Consider the following 21,107-nt stretch of genomic DNA (forward strand, 5'->3'; position numbering starts at 1 on the left):
AGAGGCTTTCTTTTTGGCGGAAGCCTTGGATGATCAAATGAACATAAAGGCACAGTAGATGTCAGGTGCCCTCGAGAGAGACTATTTCAGCAGGAAAAAGATATTGGTCATATACATTTTTTCAACCAATTTTTGTTTCCTACCAAGACTAGTGGTGGCAGAGGAACCTGCCAGTGATGCATACCCACCTCTCATTTCAAAAAGGGTTTGAGTTCATGCAAGGAACTTACATTTTTGGTCAGAGCTAAGAGAAACATTTTGCCTAAACTTTAGTATCATTGAGCTAAGTCTAAGGATTCTTTTCTATGGAAGTTGGAACAGAATATGGTTTCGCAGAAAGTGACCAAAGGAAATTGCTGGATTATTGACCACCGCGAATACTTTTCTGTGAATCAGATTGATTTTAACATTCGTTGTACAACAGGACTTTACATATAGCTTTGCTCTTAAAATACATTTCATTTAACTAGTTCATACCAACGTAATATGGATTTTCCCAAAAAGCAAGATAATATTACTGTGTGTTGGGGGGTATCTTCCTGTACCAATGGTATGGAGGACAACATGTTCTTCTCGTATACAGTAGGAAGGTTACGGCCCAAAAGCTTTTTAAAAATGGGCAATATGAAGGATTTTTAATAAATTACTTAATGAATGTGTCATCCATGCAAATTGACAGTGCTGATAAGTGTTGACCCATAGGAATAGAAAACTGTCACAATGCAACTTATAGAGAATACTTAAAGGGGTTGTCCAGGATTAGAAAGTGATGACTGCATCTTTATACAAAAAGTGCCGAACATATCTACTGGTTCTACAGCTCCATTGAAGAGAAGGGGCTGAGATGAAATGCCACACAGAACCTATGGACAAGTGTCGCACTGTTTCTGAAAGAAGGCAGCCATGTTTTTGTCACCCTAGCTAATCGTTTTAAATGTGTTCTTGACTTCCCATTGAACCTGGCACACAGCGTGCCATTTTTTAAGAAAGTTAGACTGCTTGGTGCACCACTAAGCACACTATATGCACAGAAATGAGCATTACTGTAAAGACCCTCCAACATCAGGTTCTACTTCTAAAGCTTCTTCAAGGGATGTATGGTAGACCCTTCATTTGGTGCCTTTTCCAATGACAAACACATGGCTACATTTTTATGCCAAAAATCTATAAAGTATTTTGGTTTCTTTGCATCAGCTTTTATGAATGAGGTGGCCACTAGAGATGAGCAAGCACCCAAATGCTTGAGTCCGCGGTATTCGAGTCAAGTTTTTCGTAAAATTCGAGAGCTCTACTCGAATAACGAACCCCATTGACTACAATGGGAGACTCGAGCATTTTTGTATGTGGGACGCCGGATGTCGAGGTTTTTTTTTGTCCTAGGTTTCTCTCTCTCTCCCCTGCCTGCCAGGCAAAAAATTTGCCAATGACGCGCGCTGCGTCACGGTGGGGAAGGGCCAAAACAGGCAGGTCACAGCAGGGAGGAGCCAAAAACTGGGGCGGGGTCGAACACGGCTTGATACTCGTTTGAGTAATGAGCACCATCGAGTACGCTAATACTTGAACGAGCATCAAGCTCGGCAGAGTATATTCGCTCAACTCTAGTGGCCAGCATTCAAGTCAAGGTCTTCTGTGCCCAACCTTTCCAATCCTTGCCATTCAATGCTTTAAAATAATTTCTGAAAGTAGACGGAATATCAATGTCTTTTTGACAGTTTTTACAGTATCTTCTGCTTTAAAAGGTAGTATGCGTCATATGAGCTAATTGAATAATGGTGCTTGTGTTATGTTCTTCCCTATTCCACTCATAAATGACGTCTCTAGTTCCTTTAAGTGTCCATATCCATAAACCCAGAAGAGGCAGCTATATTTCTGAAGGAATATATGTGAAGAAGAATGACTAGACCGGTGGTACAATCCATGAAATGTCCTTTAACCAAACATTTTAGCTTATTTTTATAGAAATTAATGAACTGTCTTCATTGAGTCTTCCCATTGGTTTGGAAACCCAAGCTGTATTGTTGTCTTCTTAATTCGGTTGGTGGTGATAGGGTGAGTCCCTTAAGGCAACACAAAAACATGAGAATTCCAGCATCCTCGATTTATATTGGCTTTCTCTTCAAGCAAATGACGGCTGAATTACAATTTCAAATCTTGTTTTTCTTCTGCAGAGTTGTCAGCCGTGTTGGATTTTTTTCCTTTTTCTACTTTGTTGCCTTCGGGCCTTTGGGAAGTGTTCTCAAATGTATGCTGGGCTTGTGGATTAATAGTATGACTGGAATGATCGTCGTTACTAACCTTTTCGGAGTAAGATAAATATATGATAATCTTCAGAACTATTTTCTAATAAGAATGAAAGGTTTATAAGAGTTATTGATATAGTGAACTTGAATTGGATTGGTCAGCCTTGGAAGATCTTCTCAAAGCCTCAGATTCCTCAAGATTTTTACAAGGAAGAACATTGATTTTTATATATGGAGATCATTTGTAGGGAATACCAGTCGCTGCAAGTCAGAAGTACCAGTAGGACTTAATGTGGTGGCATTTCCTTCTCCTTTAGATGTGCGCACATTAAAAAGTATCTCAAATGATCCTGAGACCTATATGAATGCTCTCTGTCCTCCTAAGATACATTTATTCACATCTGATTGTAATGCATGGCTCGGCCACTAGAGTGGCACTTTAGATAGTTCATTGTCATCTTTCGAACCTTTTAGCATTTTTATATTTTTTAATGACCAGTCACATTACACATTCCCCAATATTCTTAAAGGAATCTTGTCAAAAGAACAGAAGAGTGTAGATAAGGACATCTTTAAGATGTCTTCTAGCTAGTTCTCACCTTGAACCTGTCAAGTTATAGTGGCGTCTACTAGATACTCTAATGTGATGGGGGTCTCTACTAGGTCATATAATACTATATAATATATCCTTAATACCAGACTTGATTCAATTCCAAATTCTCCAGATCCATACTCTTAAACTAGTCATAAACATGTGGCTATAGTTGGTGGACCCTAGTAGGATGTACCAGCAATCTTATGTCTCAATTCAACCCATACAATTTTATCATATTTCCCCAGATGAACATTAAATTGTCTGGGAGTCACTTATCTCTGCTGCCACTGTACACTATCCTTCCAAAAGTTATTGGACACCAGAGCAAGAATCAAAAGTAGTATATATTTCCATATGTTAATACTTAGTTAGGCCTCTTTTGGCCCTGAAAACATCAGATACTCACCATGGCATACTTTCTATCTTTGTCTGATACACTTCAGATAATATTTCCCTCCATCCATCCTGCAAATGTGTAGTGAGTACTCTCAAAGAGGATGGGCGCTGTTCATATTTCCTGACTCGATATTGCAGTTCATCCCAAAGTAGGGTTCAGGTCAGGACTCTATGCAGGCCAGTGCAATCATGGAACATCCACATCCCCAAACCAACAGAAAAAGGTGTTGGATTTGTGCTAAGGCACGTTGTCTTGTTAGAAGTATAACTGACTATTCCCAGATTATTGCCACATTATCGACAGCACATTATTGTCTATAATGTCAAGGTACACCTCTATCATCATGGTTCTTGTCACTACAGCCAACAGACCAAGGCCATGGCACATAAAACATCCCCAAACCATAATGGAACCCCTGCCATACATAATTGTTTATACAATACACTCAGGCAGAAGGTGTTCTCCCAGCTCCTCCATATCGAGGTACAGCCATCTGATGTGAGGATGGAGGAGCGTGAATCGTCACTCCGTAGAACGTTTTTCATTTCTCAACTGTCCAATGATGAAACTCCTTGCACAATTGTAGATGGGCTGATGCATTGTACTTAATGATGGACAGCTTGTGTGCATTGGCACAACCCGTATATCCAATAGTGCACAGTTCCCATGAACAAACATTGGCTGACACCTCCAAGCGTCTGCATCTTATGTAGCATGGTTTAGGACACATGACATGCTAATAAGACACAAACCATTCTACTGATAGGGGTGTCCGAATACTTTTGATAGGATAGTGCATATGGCAGATTTAGGAATACTAATGGGTCTGCTAATGCTGGACACATGGTAGAGATACCATAGCTTGAATGTTTGAGAGTTCAGTTACTGTCTAAGACCTGAGGAGCTTAGTGGGTTCATAGATGTCATTTCCATCCCACACATAAGACTCAGTGGTCGTCCTTCTCCTTAAGATGTGAGCATGATAGTCTCCCTGTCAAATGAAAATGTAGCATATGATATGCCGGGTAGAAGTGTTGCCCGAAAACTGTCACCCATGAAGAGAAATCTTAATGTCTTGAATATGTTAGATTTCACAGATACATTTTGAGAGCAATACAATGAGGTGTTACTTAACAGATCTGCAAACAGAAGCTTCCATGAGGATGAAGCAATAAGGACATTAAGAAATAATCTCAATACTTAACGTAGGCGGTTTCCTACTATATAAATTAATACTGTTGATGAAACCAAATTTGAAGAGTAAGCCAGATGGTAAGTCGGAAGACAGATAGCATGCCAAGTGATTCCTAGCTGTCAATCTGATTTTTTTTCTCTCTATTGAATTGGTATTTTCTATCTGGCTCATATTGATGCCGCTTTGCTACAATTAGCATGTGGCCCTTGACTTGAAATAAGACCGGCTTATTACTTAACATTGAATGGATATTCAGCTCAAAAAGGAACGGAATAGAAGGAAGGAGAAGCGCCGGACCATTCTTTCTACATTTTCTATTTGCATCAAGGATGTACTATTAAAGTAAACCATACAACTACCATGGGGCTCATTTAAAGAGGAGCCTTATCCTTTTTGGGCCCATTGTAGGGGGTATGGTTGTTGATGACTGCTTTATTGTTTATTTGATGTTCTGCTGTGTCAGTGATTTGTAAGCTACTCTGACTTTAAAGGAGGGAAGGAACGAGGAACCAAACTAAGCAGTAAGAAGAGACAGGAAGTAGTTGGTCTGTGCAGCTATGCTGCAGTATTGGGACTGGGGATGCTCCCCTGAATCTATGCAGCCATACTGTGGAGTGAGGGATACTCCCTGGTGTGAGATAAACTGTGGTGCACAGGATTAACCCTATGGGCATGAGGTCCTCAACGGGACAGACATTTCTTTTGGATAAAGGCTGAGTTGGATACAAAAATCTGAGAGACGTCTGACTACTGATTTCCCTCCTCCTTTCTGTCTGACGATGTTGATGTGATACAGGGCTGCCAAAGACTACATTAGTAGTGACTGGGTAAGGACTTTTGAGAATCCCGTTACATGGGGAAAAGAGGACTTAGATTAAAATCCTGGTTACCGGGTTAAGATTTTGAGAAGCCTGATATATGGCTACTGGACTTTTTTACACAACAGTGCTAACATGGATTCACCATAAGAGTCAACCGGTATATGGTCATAAGTGACCTCGGAACAGGACCTGAACTGTTATCTTCTTTCTTCAGTTCATTAAGACAAGCAAAAATGAGTGAGAAATAGGCTCATACAGAGGCCGTAATGCCCTTCCATCCTTGGTGGGAAAACCTGGTACCATAGTGGGGGCACAGTTTGATTTTTGATTATCTACACTGTATATCATTGCTTTTTAGCTAATGTTAGAAACCAAAAGTTGAATTCTGGTTAGCCGCCATCAACTTTACCTACAATAACTGCAAGATGAAGTATTAAGAAGGAAACAGAAGCTGTTATTACAGTTGGTCTATAAAATCAAAAAGTAACAGGTCCCTCTGATTTTTATATATTCCAGGGCAGGGGCGTAACTATAGGGGATGCACCCAGGCCCAGGAGCCTTAGGGGGCCCATAAGGCCTCTCTTCTCCATATAGGGAGCCCAGTACTATGAATAAAGCATTATAGTTGGGGGCCCTGTTACAGAGTAAGCATTGGGGCCCCGAAGCTTCAAGTTATGCCTCTGTTCCAGGAGCATAGTATAAACTATCAAAGCTTATCCACTGGTTGTTACATTACCTTCAATGTGCAAGCATTAATACTGAGTAAATTTCTGTTTTTGGCAGAGTAATGATAATATTCTGCCTGAGAGACATTGCGCTAACATGGGAATTTAGTGGAAACCCAAGCCCGGAAGCTCCTGGGCCCCAATGCAGAATCTGTTCCAGGGTCCACACCAACCATATGCCATTTATAATTTTGGTGTCTATTTATGTGGCTGAGAGTCCTGCAGGCTTCCTTAGTCTCCAGGGTACAGACGAGAGCCTATCTCTGCATATCCTATATTTACTTCTGCGTATAGCAGAAAGCTCTGATGTAGGATACAAAGAGGTTAGAGTGAGAAGGGTTAAAAGCAACCAAAAAGTAAGGAGTTTGGTATCTTTTGAAATTTCTGAACCCCATACATTCAAATGATCTGGGCCCCATAAGCTCCTTCCCATATCTTCTATATTCCATCTGGTACTCTAGTATATACATCTCAAATATAGTTACAGTCTTTAATTTACAGATTGCATAATCTGTGATCCCATCTGGAGGGAAGGGTGATAATATGGCCTTTACCACCCTTTTAGACCCATGCCATACATTAATGGCTTCCTGGAGAGGTGGACAAAAGACGGGGGCCTATAAAATGAAGGGTTCCTATGTTTGCACATTATTGTGTATTGAATAGGGCCCATTCATTTAGTGCAAGTGTAATTGTATACAGTGACTCTTGGGTGGACTGTGGCACCTGACGGGAAGGTATGTGGTCAACGCTAGACGCTGACACTCTATCTCACCTCCCCTTGGCCGTCCAAATACGCCCACTGTTGCCTCTGCTGCATGCATGGTCGACCAGCGCGTTAAAGGTCCAGCGTGCAAAACCAGTTTTCCAGTCCTCAGCCTCCACTGAAAGGTGTCTGAGCAATAGGTTCCTAATAGTTCTGTGGAGGTGTATCTGTATCCTGCTTTATTCTAGGTTCTACCTGATTTCCCAGCTTTCCCAAACTCAGCCTGTCCTGACATTGGCTCATTGTATTGCCTACACTTTGTCTGAACACTCTTGCCATAATCTGCCTGATTATCATATTGTGTGAACTCATACTATGGAGCCTTTTGACCCATCTGGGTCAACTGCAACTCTACCGAGACTGCTCCTAAAGAAAGATCTGGAAGGGTTTCCTGCAGTGAAGACCAGATCGCTCTAAAAAAAGGTTAAAGGAAGAAGACGAGGAACCTCTTAGAGCTGCCCTCATGAGTAGCCATAGCCAAATCAGTCAGTGATAGAGTGGGTTCACTGTATTACAATGGCAGCTCTGGTAGTGTTTACAATTGTCAATCATCTGTTTGACAGATCCACATGCTCAAATGTCAAGCTATTACTGGAGGCCATGATATTCGAGATACTAATCTTATGTGATCTTTAGATTCCAGGGTCTCAGAGTAGGAAGCTTGAAGATCTTCATCCTAAGCTCATGCTTTTGCCAGATCCTGGAGGGCTCCTGTTCTAATTAATACTCACGGATATCCATCGCTTCACAGTTACAGTAGGTGGCTAACTTCATGTTGGCAATTAAAACTGTGAATACAGAGGGCAGTCTGTGTAATGTATATTATGAAGGTTACAGATCTGTTCAGCCAGGAAATTAGTTGCACTTATAACTAAAGGTTATCGTCCCCTTAAAAACCATGCTATTCTAGGACAGGTTCTCAAGGGAATCATACTTTTTTGATATGTCTATCAGAACGGCTGTACATGTACATCTACCTTACTTCTGAGAGCACGGAAAAAAGTTTTCTCATTCTCAAGATCGGTGGAGTCAGTGATAGATTGAGGTTTTTCTGGGCCTTCGAGTATTTAAGGCTTATTCACACAAAGTCAAAGTTGCAGCATGTCCTATTCTACTGCAATTCTTGGAGTAGATTGTAGAATTTTTCTATTTTGCTACCTATACATGACTATGGGGGCGCCCAACTCTCCTGAGCTATATTTAACAGTATTTAAAGAATGTAGAAGATCTGCTCTAACAGCAGCCTCATAGGCCATTCACACAAAGGACAGGAGGATATTCATTGACTTGTATGGGAGTATGTTCTAGACATGTTCCGTGACCTGTACAGAGGTCATTTGCAGGGAGGGGAGTAGAAAGTCAGAGTTGATCAGCTATTGTGAATGGTGGATCCTGTGTTACCTACATATAGGTGTACCAGGTGTAATCCTGCCAGTAGTGTTAGATGAGTACTGCAAAATCATTTCTAGTGATCAGGAAGTATTGGCCTATTATTAGGCTCTGTTGTCAGTGTGGTCAGGATTTTTTAAAAAAATATGGATTGTGATTGAAAAAAAATAATTTAAAAATTCTTAAAAAATATGTTTAACACAAAAAATGTGATTTACATAATAGGTTATTTTCTGATAAATTCCCTTTAATAGGTAACATCCTTGATATCTAAGAAAAAAGGATAGGTCATCAATGGTTTAGTGGCGAAAAACTTCTTTAATACCATAATCCCTGATAGTCTAATGCAAAGAAGGGGTTAATACCAGTATCCCTTATTGTCTAGGGCAGGGGTAATGACAAAATCCTGGGTGGTCTAGGGCAGTGAAGACGTTAGAGCTTCATACGTGAGGTCCAGTGGCCACTCTTCTCTCTAGGCCCCAGGTTTGTTCTGGTTGTAAGAGGAAGATGGACACTGATGATTCAACTTCCTGCTCTCTGTGCTATGACCATAGAGATGAGTGCAGGGAGGGAATGGAGAGTACTGTACAGCTGTAACTTTACAGCCACATAGTTCTCTTTATGATTGGGCAGAGTGTTTCCTAAACGCTCTGCCTACTCTTTATTCAAAGTGTTCAGGGAATCTGTGGAGGAGCATACTTTCGTTAAGTAGGGGAAATTTCTAAAATTCATGGCCATGCTAAAAGGGTAACCCCACCTTAGAGATTTATGGCATATCCACAGGATAGATCCAAGATCTGCATCTATCAGACATATAGAGCATATTTTGTACATATGCCATACTAGAGTTCGGAGACAAGATCCCTAAATCAAAATCTGTCTTAGGAGTGTATAATTTATGCAGTTGTAGAAGGTGCATCATTTGTCAGCACTGAAGAGATTGCCACTGGCCCTGATAACTTGGGCCACTCAGAGCTTGCACCCATGATCCCACATGGAAAAGACAGTTACATTCTCTAGTTTAATGACTGGTTAGTATTATTTGGGCACCTTACCAGTGTGTTATTTGTGTATTGTATAATTATTTTATTTAGAGGGTATAGGATAGACCATAGGGGTTGGTGGGCTCAATAGGAGGAATTGCACAGGTTACTAAGCATCACAACCTTGGATCCCCTCTAGTAACGTTTATGTTTGACTGAGGTAGTCCTCAAAATTTCCTTAACGCAAATGCTATTTAAATGGGTTGTTGTCAAGTGTAACACTTAGCCCTTATCGACCTGATGGGAAATAAGTGGGAAATTAGTGGGGAACCTACCACTACCTTCGTGCTACAACACCATTCAATTCTATGGGACTGAGAGATGGCCGAGTGCTACACTTAGTAGAGATGAGCGAACGTACTCGTCCGAGCTTGATACTCATTCGAGTATTAGCGTGTTCGAGATGCTCGTTACTAGAGGCGAGCACCACGCGATGTTCGAGTTACTTTCACTTTCATCTCTGAGACGTTAGCGCGCTTTTCTGGCCAATAGAAAGACAAGGAAGGCATTACAACTTCCCCCTGCGACGTTCAAGCCCTATACCACCCCCCTGCAGTGAGTGGCTGGCGAGATCAGGTGTCACCTGAGTATATAAATCGGCCCCTCCCGCGGCTCGCCACAGATGCATTCTGACAGAGATCAGGGAAAGTGCTGCTGATGCCGGAGCTGCTATAGGAAGAGCGTTAGGAGTGATTTTAGGCTTCAAGAACCCCAATGGTCCTTCTTAGGGCCACATCTGACTGTGTGCAGTACTGTTGAGGTACTTTTTGCAGTGTTGCACTTTTTTTTTTTGTATATCGGCCATGCAGAGCATTGCGTCCTGCAGTAATTTTACATAGTCCACGGCCAGTAGTGGTGGTGAGGCAGGGACAGTGAAAGACATATACAGTCTATATAGGCAGTGGGCTTTTCCAAAAAAATTTGGAAAAAAAAATCTATTTGGGCTGCCTGTGACCGTCCTGACTGTACTGCGTCTCTGCTGGGGGTAGTAGTCCTAATTCATACGCAGCCAGCTAAGTGTTACAGCAGGCTTGCGCAAAATTCTTTCCTGGCTCTGCGTTGCCTCTTACATCACCGCTGTCATCCTGTCCAGAGGGAAACAGTCTGCAGTAATTTTACATAGTCCAGGGCCAGTCGTGGTGGTGAGGCAGGGACAGTGAGAGACATATCCAGTCTATATAGGCAGTGGGCTTTTCCAAAAAAATTTGGGAAAAAAAATCTATTTGGGCTGCCTGTGACCGTCCTGACTGTACTGCGTCTCTGCTGGGGGTAGTTGTCCTAATTCATACGCAGCCAGCTAAGTGTTACAGCAGGCTTGCACAAAATTCTTTCCTGGCTCTGCGTTGCCTCTTACATCACCACTGTCATCCTGTCCAGAGTGAAACAGTCTGCAGTAATTTTACATAGTCCAGGGCCAGTAGTGGTGGTGAGGCAGGGACAGTGAAAGACATATCCAGTCTATATAGGCAGTGGGCTTTTCCAAACAAATTTGGGAAAAAAAATCTATTTGGGCTGCCTGTGACCATCCTCAGTGTACTGCTTCTCTGCTGGGGGTAGTTGTCCTAATTCATACGCAGCCAGCTACGTGTTACAGCAGGCTTGCGCAAAATTCTTTCCTGCCTCTGCTGTGCGTTCCATAAGCGAAGTCAGCCTCCAACCACAGGCCAATAAGCGGCACATTTAATTACAGCGTTCTGTTTCTGCACTACTGGTAATAGAGCATGCTGAGGGGTAGGGGTAGGCCTAGAGGACGTGGACGCGGGCGAGGACGCGGAGGCCCAAGTCAGGGTGTGGGCACAGGCCGAGCTCCTGATCCAGGTGTATCGCAGCCGACTGCTGCTGGATTAGGAGAGAGGCACGTTTCTGGCATCCCCACATTCATCTCACAATTAATGGGTCCACGAGGTAGACCTTTATTAGAAAATGAGCAGTGTGAGCAGGTCCTGTCGTGGATGGCAGAAAGTGCATCCAGCAATCTATCGACCACCCAGAGTTCTGCGCCGTCCACTGCTGCAACTCTGAATCCTCTGGCTGCTGCTCCTCCTTCCTCCCAGCCTCCTCACTCCATTACAATGACACATTCTGAGGAGCAGGCAGACTCCCAGGAACTGTTCTCGGGCCCCTGCCCAGAATGGGCAGCAATGGTTCTGAATCCTCTCCCACTGGAGGAGTTTGTCGTGACCGATGCCCAACCTTTGGAAAGTTCCCGGGGTCCGGGGGATGAGGCTGGGGACTTCCGGCAACTGTCTCAAGAGCTTTCAGTGAGTGAGGAGGACGATGACGATGAGACACAGTTGTCTATCACTCAGGTAGTAGTAATTGGAGTAAGTCTGAGGGAAGAGCACACAGAGGATTCGGAGGAAGAGCAGCAGGACAATGAGGTGACTGACCCCACCTGGTTTGCTATGCCTACTGAGGACAGGTCTTCAGAGGGGGAGGCAAGTGCAGCAGCAGGGCAGGTTGGAAGAGGCAGTGCGGTGGCCAAGGGTAGAGGCAGGGCCAGACCGAATAATCCACCAACTGTTTCCCAAAGCGCCCCTGGCAGTTTTTCACTGAGAGTGCAGACGACCGACGAACAGTGGTGTGCAACCTTTGTCGCGCCAAGATCAGCCGGGGAGCCACCACCACCAGCCTCACCACCACCAGCATCCACAGACATATGATGGCCAAGCACCCCACAAGGTGGGACGAAGGCCGTTCACCGCCTCCGGTTTGCACCGCTGCCTCTTCCCCTGTGCCCCAACCTGCCACTAAGATCCAACCCCCCTCTCAGGACACAGGCACTACCGTCTCCTGGCCTGCACCCACACCCTCACCTCCGCTGTCCTCGGCCACATCCACCAATGTCTCTCAGCGCACCGTCCAGCCGTCGCTAGCGCAAGTGTTGGAGCGCAAGTACGCCACCACGCACCCGCACGCTCAAGCGTTAAACGTGCACATAGCCAAATTTATCAGCCTGGAGATGCTGCCGTAAAGGGTTGTGGAAACGGAGGCTTTCAAAGGTATGATGGCGGCGGCCCCGCGCTACTCAGTTCCCAGTCGCCACTACTTTTCCCGATGTGCCGTCCCAGCCCTGCATGACCACGTCTCCCGCAACATTGTATGCGCCCTCACCAACGCGGTTACTGCCAAGGTCCACTTAACAACGGACACGTGGACAAGCACAGGCGGGCAGGACCACTATATCTCCCTGACGGCACATTGGGTGAATTTAGTGGAGGCTGGGACAGAGTCAGAGCCTGGGACCGCTCACGTCCTACCCACCCCAGAATTGCGGGCCCCAGCTCGGTGCTGGTATCTGCGGCGGTGTATGCTTCCTCCACTAAACCACCCTCCTCCTCCTCCAACGCAACCTCTGTCTCGCAATCAAGATGTGTCAGCAGCAGCAGCACGTCGCCAGCAGTCGGTGTCGCGCGGCGTGGCAGCACAGCGGTGGGCAAGCGTCAGCAGGCCGTGCTGAAACTACTCAGCTTAGGAGAGAAGAGGCACATGGCCCATGAACTGCTGCAGGGTCTGACAGAGCAGACCGACCGCTGGCTTGCGCCGCTGAGCCTCCAATCGGGCATGGTCGTGTGTGACAACGGCCGTAACCTGGTGGCGGCTCTGTAGCTCAGCAGCCTCACGCACGTGCCATGCCTGGCCCACGTCTTTAATTTGGTGGTTCAGCGCTTTCTGAAAAGCTACCCACGCTTGTCAGACCTGCTCAGAAAGGTGCGCCGGCTCTGCGCACATTTCCACAAGTCCCACACGGACGCTGCCACCCTGCGCACCCTGCAACATCGGTTTCATCTGCCAGTGCACCGACTGCTGTGCGACGTGCCCACACGGTAGAACTCTACGCTCCACATGTTGGCCAGGCTCTATGAGCAGCGTAGAGCTATAGTGGAATACCAACTCCAACATGGGCGGCGCAGTGGGAGTCAGCCTCCTCAATTCTTTACAGAAGAGTGGGCCTGGTTGGCAGACATCTGCCAGGTCCTTGGAAACTTTGAGGAGTCTACCTAGATGGTGAGCGGCGATGCTGCAATGATTAGCGTCACCATTCCTCTACTATGCCTCTTGAGAAGTTCCCTGCAAAGCATAAAGGCAGACGCTTTGCGCTCGGAAACAGAGGCGGGGGAAGACAGTATGTCGCTGGATAGTCAGAGCATCCTCCTGTCTATATCTCAGCGCGTTGAGGAGGAGGAGGAGGAGGGGGAAGAGACAGCTTGGCCCACTGCTGAGGGTACCCATGCTGCTTGCCTGTCATCCTTTCAGCGTGTATGGCCTGAGGAGGAGGAGGAGGAGGAGGATCCTGAAAGTGATCTTCCTAGTGAGGATAGCCATGTGTTGCGTACAGGTACCCTGGCACACATGGCTGACCTCATGTTAGGATGCCTTTCTCGTGACCCTCGCGTTACACGCATTCTGGCCACTACGGATTACTGGATGTACACACTGCTCGACCCACGGTATAAGGAGAACCTTTCCACTCTCATACCCGAAGAGGAAAGGGGTTCGAGAGTGATGCTATACCACAGGACCCTGGCGGACAAGCTGATGGTAAAATTCCCATCCGACAGCGCTAGTGGCAGAAGGCGCAGTTCCGAGGGCCAGGTAGCAGGGGAGGTGCGGAGATCAGGCAGCATGTACAGCACAGGCAGGGGAACACTCTCTACGGCCTTTGACAGCTTTCTGGCTCCCCAGCAAGACTGTGTCACCGCTCCCCAGTCAAGGCTGAGTCGGCGGGAGCACTGTAAAAGGATGGTGAGGGAGTACGTAGCCGATCGCACGACCGTCCTCCGTGACGCCTCTGCCCCCTACAACTACTGGGTGTCGAAGCTGGACACGTGGCCTGAACTTGCGCTGTATGCCCTGGAGGTGCTTGCTTGTCCTGCGGCTAGCGTCTTGTCAGAGAGGGTGTTTAGTGCGGCTTGGGGAATCATCACAGATAAGCGTACCCGCCTGTCAACCGACAGCGCCGACAGGCTTACACTCAACAAGATGAACAAAGCATAGATTTCCCAGACTTCTCTTCTCCACCACGTAGGCTGCACCCGCGGATGGAAGCATTGTTCTCTATCACCATCAAAAACGTGGACCTTTTAGCTTCATCAATCTGTGTATAATATTCCTCCTCCTCCTCCTGCTCCTCCTCCTGAAACCTCACGTAATCACGCCGAACGGGCAATTTTTTTAGGCCCACAAGGCTCAGTCATATAATTTTTGTAAACAATTTTTATACGTTTCAATGCTCATTAAAGCGTTGAAACTTGCACCTGAACCAATTTTTATTTTAACTGGGCTGCCTCCAGGCCTAGTTACAAATTAAGCCACATTAACCAAAGCGATGAATGGGTTTCACCTGCCCTCTTGGTTGGGCATGGGCAATTTTTCTGACGTACATTAGTACTGTTGGTACACCAATTTTTTGAGGCCCTCGCCTACAGTGTAATCCAATTAATTTTTTGCCCACCTGCATTAAAGCTGACGTTACATCAGCTGTGCTGGGCACTGCAATGGGATATATTTATGTACCGCCGGTGGCTTCCTAGCACCCACCCATGCTGTCGGTCCACACGGAGTTGTAACTGCATGTGTCCACTTCTAAAGAACCCCAGTCTGACTAGGGCATGCAGTGTGGGCCGAAGCTCATCTGCATTAAACATGACATTACCTCAGCTGTGCTGGGCACCGCAATGGGATATATTTATGTACCGTCGGTGGGTTCCAGGAAGCCACCCATGCTGTCAGTCCACACGGAGTTGTAACTGCATGTGTCCACTTCTAAAGAACCCCAGTCTGACTGGGGCATGCAGTGTGGGCCGAAGCCCACCTGCATGAAACATGACATTACCTCAGCTGTGCTGGGCAATGCAATGGGATTTATTTATGCACCGCCGGTGGCTTCCTGGGACCCTCCCATGCTGTCGGTCCACAGGGACTTCACAATAGGGAGTTGTACCTGCCTGTGTCTATGAATTAAAAACCCCGGTCAGGTTGGGGCATGCAGTGTGGGCCGAAGCCCACCTGCATTTAATCGGACGTTAGCTCTGCTGTCCAGGGCACTGCAATGGGATACATTTATGTACAGCCGGTGGGTTCCAGGGAGCCACCCATGCTGTGGGTGCACACGGAATTCCCATCACGGAGTTGTACCTGCCTGTGACTATTTATAAAAAAACGCGGTCTGACTGGGGCATGCAGACACCTTGACAGAATGAATAGTGTGTGGCACATAGGTTCCCCATTGCTATGCCCACGTGTGCAGCTCCTGATGGCGGTGGCACAGGATTATATTTCTCATTGCTTCTGTACAGCATTGTGGGCTATCGCCCCGCCCCTTTTAAAGAGGGTCGCTGCCTAGCCGTGCCAACCCTCTGCAGTGTGTGCCTGCGGTTCCTCCTCATGGCAGACGCACGTATAAATAGACATGAGGGTGGTGTGGTATGAGGGCAGCTGAAGGCTGCGCAGGGACACTTTGGTGTGCGCTGTGGACACTGGGTCTTGCAAGGGGGGGTTGGGCAGCATGTAACCCAGGAGAAGTGGCAGCGGAGTGTCATGCAGGCAGTGATTGTGCTTTGTTGGAGGTAGTGTGGTGCTTAGCTAAGGTATGCATTGCTAATGAGGGCTTTTCAGAAGTAAAAATTGTTGGGGGGGGGGCCCACTCTTGCCGCTATTGTGGCTTAATAGTGGGACCTGGGAACTTGAGATGCAGCCCAACATGTAGCCCCTCGCCTGCCCTATCTGTTGCTGTGTCGTTCCCATCACTTTCTTGAATTGCCCAGATTTTCACAAATGGAAACCTTAGCGAGCATCGGCGATATACAAAAATGCTCGGGTCGCCCATTGACTTCAATGGGGTTCGTTATTCAAAACAAACCCTCGAGCATCGCGAAAATTTCGTCCCGAGTAACGAGCACCCGAGCATTTTGGTGCTCGCTCATCTCTAACATTTAGTTATCACTGGCAGTCCCATAGAGTTGAATGGAGTGGCAGTGAACATGCCATCGCAGTGTTCAGATCCTCACTGATTAGACACCTTGTTTTCATTCTGTGGATATGGGTCAAGGTTTGTGCTAAATCTTAATTTAATCAGGGACATTTGCAAAGAAATTGAGCCAAAATTCTGTCATAATGGAACCAAAAAAATGAAGTACTTGGCGTGTTCCAAATTTCTGTATCTTGGACATTCTTTTGTACCTACCTCATCAGTTTTGAAAAGTGACTAGGAGTGAAAGCCGAGTGACTAAGAAGGGTCATCAGATGTGTCAAAAATGTATTAAAAATAGCACTACTTTGGTGCAAAATACTGGCATGCATGTATGGTAGTCATGAGGTGGCATCACGACTACTAAGTATTCTTAGCATGGCTAATGAATTATGTCAAGTCTATCATGGCAAAAGTGCCAGTTTGATCAATTTGGCACAAATTGCCGGCACTGACGTAGTCATATCTATTGATGTATCCTACCACGGTGTTGATAAATACCCCCTAATTTCATGTATATAGAACAAAACATATTAGTCTCGTGGTCTCTGTTCATAACAAAGCCATGACAGCTATGACAGATCTGTTTTTGAACCAATCCTAATGAATTCTAACGAACGTCATTGACTTATTCTGGCGTCCAGCAGGTTCTTGTCGAGGTTCCAGCATTTTTGACGGCAAGAATAGCGATGCAGGCTTTTTTTAGATAAGAAAAATCCAGTCTCCGATGACTACAGGAAGCTGATTTAGGAATCCAATCAATTATAACCGGCTGATAGTTTGTTGGCATAATGACTTTGTCCACATCCCAATATGTCTGCCATCTGCTGTGACCATGTGGGTGTGCAGGAAGCTTGCAGAAATATCTAAGCAATCATCTCTGTGTGTGTCAAACTGTGATAATGATGAATTTCAAACAACATAGAAAGCTTCTAAACAGTTTCCAAAAATTATAATATACCTCAAATCTTTCTCATCTTCTGGAATACTGTCTGGTAAGATGGGTGTCACAGCTCGTCAACCATTTTGGATAGGGATCAACGTAACGTCATGGCGTTGGCCTTGGCCCACGTGATCCATTCACTGATGCATGCTCATTGTCATTTCGATGATGGACACCGACATGAGCATTTTCCTGAGGGTGAGTGGGTGGTTTGGTTGACTGGGAGGCATGTCTGTAGGCATTTAACCCGGCTCCTCCTCATGGAAGACACCAGTTATACTTCTAGTCTATAGATGTTGCTAGTTGTGTTGGTGGCTCCTGTCTTCTTCCTTGTCAGAGAAGTCTCTTTGGTATTTAGGATTTTCTGGGGTGTTACATTTATCTTCTGATTAATTTGCCATTGTATTTCAACTACTCATGGCATGTTTGTTTCCATTGATACCATAATCTTAGTTATTATCTGCAGCAAACAGTATCCTTCTTTACTTACTAGTGAGAATCAGGGTCGCTCCAGGTTCCTGACATAGGATCGCCCTCATCAATGCGAGTGCTCCACTTTTTGGTAGGGTCTCATCGACACTGATAGGTTAGGGTCAGATTTCCCGTTCCCCTACTTTTTGATTTCATTATTCATAGTTTTTGTTTTCAAATTGTATGTATATCCATCCTCTGTAGGACATCAAATTACGTCCAATCCAGATGAGATGTTTTGCATCCAGCTCAGATGTAACAATGGGTATATGCAGTACTAGGTATAACTCCCTTGTATCATCAATTGAGTTTTGTTTTCCATCTGTCATCTTTTTGCTCCTGTGTTCTTATAGTCCTTTCCAATCATTATGATTATTCTAGAAATTAAAATCAGTTGAATTTTATAGGAAACGTCCATCTTGTATCTACACAATTCTTTGTGGAACCTAGGAGAGCTTTGGTTGCCTGGCTGTTATGCCTCTTACCTTTTCCTTTCACTGGATAGGTCATTAATAATTGATTGTGGGGGTCCAGCTCTCAGGACCTTGATGATCAGCTGATCTTAGCCCCCGCACTCACTGCAGTGGTCTGGATGTTGCCAGCTCCGTCCACATTGGGGCTGAAGCCCTAAGTGCAATGCAGACAATATAGAGATTTTACCAATGATCTTTTTATACATAGGCCTGCAATCATGGCAAGTGGACCAGCATGATAGGTATGTCCTACCTTTTCTTTACTCTTAATTTGACATGCTGTGTCATGAAAGAAGTGGTACAAAGTGAGAAAAAAATATATCCAATAGATAACTCCTACAGATGCCATCCATCAGCCATCATATGATCATAAACTCCTATGTTTAAAAACTGTATACATTTAATATATAATGTTTTTTAATGGATGACTGTGATGGATTTTTCCAACTGATGCCTTCTTTGACCATCTGTCACTCATAGGTGCCCATGTTAAAAAAAACAAACATATATTTAAGGTATACAGTGTACCCTTGCAGCTCTGTGACTCTCTAAGTAACTCAGTTACTCCAGGTCCTTCCTGTCCTCACGAGTCCTGACCGCTCCTATCAAGTATCAAAATATGGACGAGAGATGGTGGTCTCATCATGGCCAACTGACCCGTGTGTCTCTTTCCTGGTGTCAGAAATAGGCTTGTGGCTGCAAACTGCATGTGAGCCTGGACAGGTTTCTGCGTGGCCATTTGAGTCTCCTCACTTATTTATAGTATATAGTTGCTCTCCCTAAGGAGAAAAGAGCGTTTCTGACCCCTGTCCCTGGCCTCTCACTAGCAAAAGCCAGACTCCTACTGTACACTGATGATGGGCAATAACCCGGAAACAGCTGTATGTACATGGGGTCTGGCTTTGCTTTTGATTCCCAGTCATTGTAGCAAGACTTGTATAAAAAGTCCCACTTTGACTCGAAGGAATGCTGCCTTTCAGTAGGTGGCACTGTGGAGGATTTATTCCATCTCCCTTATTTGCATATTACCCAGAGGAGCGTGCGTGGCCATTTGAGTCTCCTCACTTATTTATAGTATATAGTTGCTCTCCCTAAGGAGAAAAGAGCGTTTCTGACCCCTGTCCCTGGCCTCTCACTAGCAAAAGCCAGACTCCTACTGTACACTGATGATGGGCAATAACCCGGAAACAGCTGTATGTACATGGGGTCTGGCTTTGCTTTTGATTCCCAGTCATTGTAGCAAGACTTGTATAAAAAGTCCCACTTTGACTCGAAGGAATGCTGCCTTTCAGTAGGTGGCACTGTGGAGGATTTATTCCATCTCCCTTATTTGCATATTACCCAGAGGAGCGTGCGTGGCCATTTGAGTCTCCTCACTTATTTATAGTATATAGTTGCTCTCCCTAAGGAGAAAAGAGCGTTTCTGACCCCTGTCCCTGGCCTCTCACTAGCAAAAGCCAGACTCCTACTGTACACTGATGATGGGCAATAACCCGGAAACAGCTGTATGTACATGGGGTCTGGCTTTGCTTTTGATTCCCAGTCATTGTAGCAAGACTTGTATAAAAAGTCCCACTTTGACTCGAAGGAATGCTGCCTTTCAGTAGGTGGCACTGTGGAGGATTTATTCCATCTCCCTTATTTGTGTCCAGACTTGCATGCAGAAGCAGTCACTAACTCCAGTCTAAAGTCCATATGGCCTGGTGGCAGAGCAGGGGTTATTTGGAGGATGATAAGGGTTGCTTGGGGGCACAGTGGAGGACAATAGAGGTCTAGATGACTTTCTTGAAGGACATTATATTACAAGTTCTATGTACTAGATTACTGGAGAAAAGTTGTTGTATTTTTTGTAATTGGGAAGGAATTTTTTTCTTAATATGGGGCAAGTAGTATCCACCTCACAGGGGGTTTTGCTTTCCTCTGGATCAGCATTGTAGGATTATAGGTTTAATGTGATAGACTTGTATAAGTTTTTTCATTAACTATGGACTACGTAAATAAATTGTGGCACCATTTACTGATGGGTGGGTTGGTAACCTCTGGGCCACCTCTGATTAATAGGAAACAGATACTGCACCCCTTTCGCATTTTACCACACAGACCAGCCCCTATGTAGAGTACTTGTTGGGTCCGTACAGTCCTGTTGAGGAAAGCAACTAACAGATTCAGATAGTGGGACAGGCTGAATGATGTGTAGAATAACTGATTGTGCTAGAAATGTAGGTGAGGCTTAGGATCTTTTGACCTTCCGATAAAGAGGAGCACCCACCCCAAAAAAGGCAACCCCACATCTGGAACCTAAAAATTATTTCCTATACATCCCTAGATGTAAGTATGGAAGAGACAGAATATATGAGGCCAGGCAGGACAGAATAGACAAATAAACAACCCAAGGATGAGTTTGAGAGTGTCAATAGTCAGTGCCAGAGAGCGTTGTAGTCTGAAGAAGAACAAAAGCAAACACCCCTAACTACTGAGCAGGACCAGCATGCAAATATATTACCGACAGAGGAGGTGGAATAAATACCTTATAAATAAGTCGTCGATAGGAAACTCGGTCAGCTTATTAGCCCAAAGACAGAAGGGAGATATTTCTCCTATGGCATGCAGCCCTGAATGTCACTGAGCATGTGCCGGCAAATGCATCATGTGTCACAGTGCTGACGTTGTGACGGCACACTGGACCGACGCGTGTGGCCGATCCCTTTCAGTGCCAGCGGCGCCATGACAGAGCTGCAGCTTACCTGCATTAAAATCATAGGAACTAATTTGCAGCACCTGAAGAGTGCTGAATGCTGGATCCACAATGGCACTATGCAGGGCAAATCATCCAAAGGGGCCACTGTGATTGACTTACACTACAGCTTCTTTGGTCTAGTTATCTTAGCATTTTGCCATAGTTAATATAGTGGAAAAATCGTATAAGGGAATAACAAGGGACCATGCAAACTTCTGCTGCTTCCTATTGCTTCAATACTAAAGTCAGTGCAGCCTGGAGAGGCAGTGTATTATGTAGCAGAACACTGGCTTCAGCGCTGGTAATGCCATGAAACACATGATCACTGAAGATGGTGACAGG

General features: G+C 45.3%; 1 protein-coding gene across 4 annotated transcripts in view; it reads left to right on the plus strand.

The window, feature by feature from the left end:
- The window catches only part of GRIA1 (glutamate ionotropic receptor AMPA type subunit 1), a 261,991-nt gene that overhangs the window by 5,096 nt on the left and 235,788 nt on the right, over positions 1 to 21,107 (plus strand). The window lies entirely within an intron of this gene.

The sequence above is a fragment of the Eleutherodactylus coqui genome, chromosome 2 (assembly GCF_035609145.1).
Source record: "Eleutherodactylus coqui strain aEleCoq1 chromosome 2, aEleCoq1.hap1, whole genome shotgun sequence".
NCBI classification, from domain to species: domain Eukaryota; kingdom Metazoa; phylum Chordata; class Amphibia; order Anura; family Eleutherodactylidae; genus Eleutherodactylus; species Eleutherodactylus coqui.